The following is a 6000-nucleotide window of genomic DNA, read 5'->3' on the forward strand; positions in this document are numbered from 1 at the left end:
TGGACTGGGCCATTTGAGGTGGTGGAGTGCAAGAGTGAAGTCACCTACCTGGTGGTCTTGCAGACTTCCAGGAACCCTTTGAGGGTCCTGCACATGATCCGGCTCAAGCCACACTTTGAGCGGACTGAATTGTCCATGCTCCTAGCGGCAGATGATGGGGTGGAGGAGGAGAGTGAGCCTCTTCCTCACCCCCTGTCTGGAGGAGAGAAATATGTGTCTGTGGAGGGAGTGAACCTCTCCTCCTCCCTGACTGCAGAGCAGCAGAGGGACGGTCGCCAGGTGCTGGGACAGTTCGCCTCACTGTTCTCCTTGATCCCAGGGGTCAAACACTTGTGCACACATGATGTGGACACAGGGAACGGACCCATTAAACAAAAGGTTTACAGGGTGACTGACAAGGTCAGGGCTAGCATCAAGGATAAGGTATCCAAGATGTTAACCCTAGGGATTATTGAGCATTCCAGCAGTCTTTGGGCCAGCCCTGTGGTTTTGGTCCCAAAGGCTGCTGCGCCTGATGCCACCCCAGAACTTCGGTTCTGCGTGGACTACCGGGGTCTCAATGCGGTCAGTAAGACTGACGCACACCCCATCTCCCGAGCTGATGAGCTCATAGTTCGGTTGGGAGCTTCCAAATACCTCAGCATGTTTGACTTAACGTCTGGGTATTGGCAGATTGCCTTGACTGAGGGGGCCAGGGAGAGGTCTGGATTTTCTACCCCAGATGGGCACTTTCAGTTTAAAGTGATGCCATTTGGGATGAAAAATGCCCCTGTCACATTTCAGAGGTTGGTCAACAACGTGGTGGCTGGACAGGATGAGTTCAGTGCCGCCCACCTGTATGACATTGCTGTCTTTAGTTCCACATGGGAGGAACATTTGCAACACATCTGTATAGTGTTGGAGGCACTGCAAAAGGCAGGCCTCACTATTGAGGCAAGCAAGTGCCAAATAGGGCAGGGTTCTGGTGTATTTGGGACACCAGGTGGGGGAGTGGCCAGGTGGCACCCCTACAGCCAAAGATTGACACCATTATGGCTTGGGAGCCTCCCAAGACCTAGACTGAGGTGAGAGCCTTTTTAGGCCTCACTGGGTACGACAGGAGGTTTGTCAAGGGGTATGACACCATTTTTACTCCCTTGACTGACTTGACTTCCAAGAAGCAACTAAAGAAGGTGATCTGGACAGAGACTTGCCAGACTGCTTTTTATGCCCTAAAGGCTGCCATTTGCACAGCACCAGTGCTGAAGGCACCTGACGTTTCCAAGGAGTCTGTTGTGCAAACAGACGTCTCAGAGCATGGTATAGGAGCAGTGCTCTCACAGCTTAATGAAGAGGGCCTAGATCAACCTGTAGCCTTCATTAGAAGGAGGTTACTTCCCAAGGAACGAAGGTGGAGTGCCATAGAGCGTGAAGCTTTTGCTGTGGTCTGGGCACTGAAGAAACTAAGACCCTACTTGTTTGGGACTCACTTCTGGGTTCAGACCAACGACAGGCCTCTCAGATGGTTAATGCAGATGAGAGATGAGAATCCAAAACTGTTGAGGTGGTCCATTTCCCTACAGGGGATGGACTTTATGGTGGAACACTGCCCTGGAACAGAACACGCCAATGCTGAAGGTCTGTCCAGGTTCTTCTGCCTTAGTGAGGAGAACTCCCATGAGGTTGGGTAGTTGCTCCCCACTTACAGCTGGGGGGGGGGGGGCACGTGTTAGACTTGGCATCCTTGGCGTGGACTGCCCTAACTTTTTGCCTCTGTTTCCCAGGTTGTTGATATGTGCTGGACTCTGTTTTTTTTTGCTGTTTTTGTTACTCTGGGCACTTTACCACTGCACTCCAGTGCTAAAGTGCAAGTACTCCTATGTAAAATGTGTGTGTAATTGGCTCTCCATGATTGGCATATTTGAATTACTGTTGAGTCCCTAGTAAAGTGCATAGAAGTGCCCAGGGCCTTTAAATCAAATGCTACAAGTGGGCCTGCAGCACTGGTTGTGCCACCCACATGAGTAGCCCTGTAATCATGTCTCAGACCTGCCACTGCTGTGTCTGCAGTTTTAAACTGCCAATTGGACTTGGCAAGTGTACCCACTTGCCAGACCTAAACCTTCCCTTTTCTCACATGTAAGACACCCGTAAGGTAGGCCCTAGGTAGCCCCATGGGCAGGGAACAGTGTATGTTTAAGGTAGGTGGTAGAAATTGGATCTTTGGTTGGCAGTCAGGTTACCCCCTGTCCAAACAAGGACCCTAACTCTAGTCAAGGTAAGTCACACACAATCCAAATTATCCTGTGCCCACTCTCTGGTAGCTTGGCACTGAGCAGTCAAGCTTAACTTAGAAGGCAATGTGTCAAGTATTTGTGCAATAAATCATACAATAACACAATATTGCACTTAAAAAGTACACCACAGTGTTTAGAAAAATATATAATATTTATCTGGTAAGATGCAGGTCAAAATAATTAAAATGCAATATGTATATGTTGAGATATCACTGAAAAGTGATATAAAGTGTCTTAACTCCTTTAAAAGCAAAACAAAGTCTCTTTCAAGCACAAAGTACCTGGTTCATGTGAAAAATCTCCGCAAAGAACCGCAGAGGAGGAGAGGGGTGTGCGTCAATTTCTCGGGCCGCACACGCCGATGCGTTGTTTAGTTTTCACACAGGGACGGCTGTGTGTCGCTTTTCAGTGCTCGGTCGTGGATCCTCTTTGGGTTGCAGGGTTTTCAGATGCCCCTGGGATGATGCGTGGATTTCCTGCACTGCTAGGACGAAGTCATAGGAGCTGCTTCGATCCGGTAGTTGTTGCATCTAATCTTTTACCGCATGACAGGCACTGCGTTGATTCCTCTCTGGAAGTCAGGCTGCGTTGTTCTGCTCAGCTGTGCATCAATCCAGTGAGGCCGTGCGTCGATTTTCCGGTCGCTAGGCTGGTGCTGCATCGATCTTCTTTTTGCAAAGTCGGGCTGTGTTTTCCAGTATGGCGTGCAGTGAAATTTTCATCGCGGTGCAGGCTGTGCATCGTTTCTGGCAGGCTGTGCGTCGAATTTCACCGCACAAGGAGTCCTTCTTGTAGAGATGAAGTCTTTTTGGTCCTGAGACTTCAGGGAACAGGAGGCAAATTCTATCCAAGCCCTTGGATAGCACTTCGTCACCACAGCCAGAGAACAGCAAGGAAGCAGGGCAACAGCAAGGCTACAGTCCTTCACAGAAAGCAGACAGGTGAGTCCTTTGAGCAGCCAGGCAGGCCTTCTTGCCAGGATTTAGGTTCTGGTTCAGGTTCTCTTCTCCAGGAAGTGTCTGCATTGGTAGGAGCAGAGGCCCTGTTTAAATACCCAAATGTGCCCTTGAAGTGGGGAAACTTCAAAGAGTGGCTTAGAAGTGCACAAGGTCCCCTTTCAGTTTAATCCTCTATGCCAGGGTCCCAGTAGGGGGTTTGGCAGTCGTTTGTGTGAGGGCAGGCTACTCTCCTTTGACATGCAAGTGTCAGGCCCTCCACCCTCCCAGCCCAGGAAGACCCATTCAAAATGCAGATGTATGCAAGTGAGGCTGAGTATCCTGTGTTTGGGGTGTGTCTGAGTGAATGCACAAGGGAGCTGTCAACTAAGCCCAGCCAGAAGTGGATTGTAAGGCGCAGAAGTATTAAAGTGCAGAGAAATGCTCATTTTCTAAAAGTGGCATTTCTAAAATAGTAATATTAAATCCAACTCCACCCAACAGCAGTATTTTGTAGCACCATTCTGGCCATTCTAAATACGACCTCCCTACTCCTTTGAGATCAGCAGCTAACACTCAAACAATGTATGAGGGCAGCCCCAATGTTAGCCTATGAAGGGAGCAGGCCTCACAGTAGTGTAAAAACGAATTTAGGAGTTTTACACTACCAGGACATGTAAACTACACAGGTACATGTCCTGCCTTTTGTCTACACAGCACCCTGCCCTATGGGTTACCTAGGGCATACCTTAGGGGTGACTTATATGTAGCAAAAGGGGAGTTGAAGGCTTGGCAAGTACTTTAAATGCCAAGTCAAAGTGGCAGTGAAACTGCACACACAGGCCTTGCAATGGCCGGCCTCAGGCATGGTTAAGGGACTACTTATGTGGGTGGCACAATCAGTGCTGCAGGCCCACTAGTAGCATTTAATCTACAGGCCCTGGCACATGTATTGCACTTTGCCAGGGACTTATAAGTAGATTAAATATGCCAATTGGGTGTGAACCAATGTTGCCATGTTTGAAGGGAGACAGCATATGCACTTTAGAGGTGGGTAGCAGTGGTAAAGTGTGCAGAGTCCTAAAACCAGCAAAAACAGTGTCCAAAAAGTGGAGGGAGGCAGGCAAAAAGTTAGGGGTGACCACCTTAAGGCTGTCAGGTCTAACAGTAGGACATATACTAATGTGTTTTATATATTTCCTAACAGTGAAATACTGCCAAATTCGTTTTTCACTGTTGCAAGGCCGATCTCTCTCATAGGTTAACATGGGGGCTGCCTTTAAATATGATTAAACTGTAGATTCCCTTTGGGAGCATATAGACATGTGGAGCTTGGGATCTCTGAACTCTTTAATTTTAAAAATAAATCTTTTAGTAAAGTTGGTTTTGAGACTGTGTGTTTGAAAATGCCACTTTTAGAAAGTAGCCATTTTCTTGCTTAAGCCATTCTGTGACTCTGCCTGTTTGTGGATTTCCTGTCTGGATTAGTTTGACAGTTGGGCTGTTTGCACCTCTCCCTAGACAGTGACACAAAGGGAGCTAGGTTGTAGCCTGCATATCCTGATGAGCCATCTCTGCTAGGAGGGAGGGGAGGAGTGGTCACTCACACCTGAAAGGGCTGTGCCTGCCCTCACACAATGCAGTCTCCAACCCCCTGGTGTGTCTTTGGGGCCTGGCCTGGGCAAGGTAGGATCTCACAAACAAGAGAGACTTTCCATTGAAGTAGGCCTACTTCAAAGGCAGAAATGGGAATAAGAAGAGCACCCAAACCTCCGAAAATTAGATCACTTCTGGAAATCAAGAGGAACCTCTGCCAAGGAAAAGAGCTGAAGAGCTGAGGAGAAGTGCTGCCCTGCCTATGACTGTGCTTTGAGGAGCTATCCTGCAGTTGCTGCTTCTGCCTGTAAAAGGGGACAAAGAATGGACTTTTTTGTGCATTCCTGCTTGTGAAGAAATCTCCAAGGGCTTGACCTGAGCTTGCCTCCTGTTGTTGAAGTCTCAGGGCCTTCAAAGACTTCCTCTGCCAGCACCTGGACCCTCTGCTGAGACTCCTGCTCTGCCAAGTGGTGTCCTATCCAGTTCCTGGGCCCTTGAAAGTTGAATCTGGCAGTCCAAGACTGAAAATCCACGCACAGACCGCCGTGCAGCTTTGCGGCTGAAATCTATGCTCCACCTGCAACGCGGGGGAAGATCGATGCAACGTGGCTGGAGAAATGACACGCAACACCTGCTAATGGAGGCTGATAACGACGCAAACCCCACACAGCACGGTTTTGTGATACCGTGCAACTGGATTTTCGACGCAACATCTCTCCAGCGGAGAGGAAAAATGACGCACGCTGACCCGATCGGAAGAGGAACACCGCATGGTCTTGCTTGCCTTTTCCGACGCACACTCGCCCGTGTGTGCTGGATTTTGTCATTTTGGTCTTGTTTTGTTTAGATGAATATTACCTTTTTTTTTCTAAACCTGTGTTGTGTCATTTTGTATTGTTTTCACTGAGTACTGTGTGTTGGTACAAATACTTTACACATTGCATCTGAAGTTAGGCCTGCCTGCTCGTGCCAAGCTACCAAGGGGGTGAGCGGGGGTTAACTGATTGTGATTCTCGTTTACCCTGACTAGAGTGAAGGGCCTTGCTTGAACAGGGAGTATCTTGACTGCCAACCAAAGTCCCCATTTCTAACATAAATCCTGACATTTTCTGCCAGCTTTGAACACTGTCACAAGGGAGGGAGTGCAATGAGGTATGGAGGTGTTGTAGGGTGCGGGATACAGGGCAGGATTA

This window comes from Pleurodeles waltl, chromosome 6 (assembly GCF_031143425.1).
Source record: "Pleurodeles waltl isolate 20211129_DDA chromosome 6, aPleWal1.hap1.20221129, whole genome shotgun sequence".
In the NCBI taxonomy this organism is placed as follows: Eukaryota; Metazoa; Chordata; class Amphibia; order Caudata; family Salamandridae; genus Pleurodeles; species Pleurodeles waltl.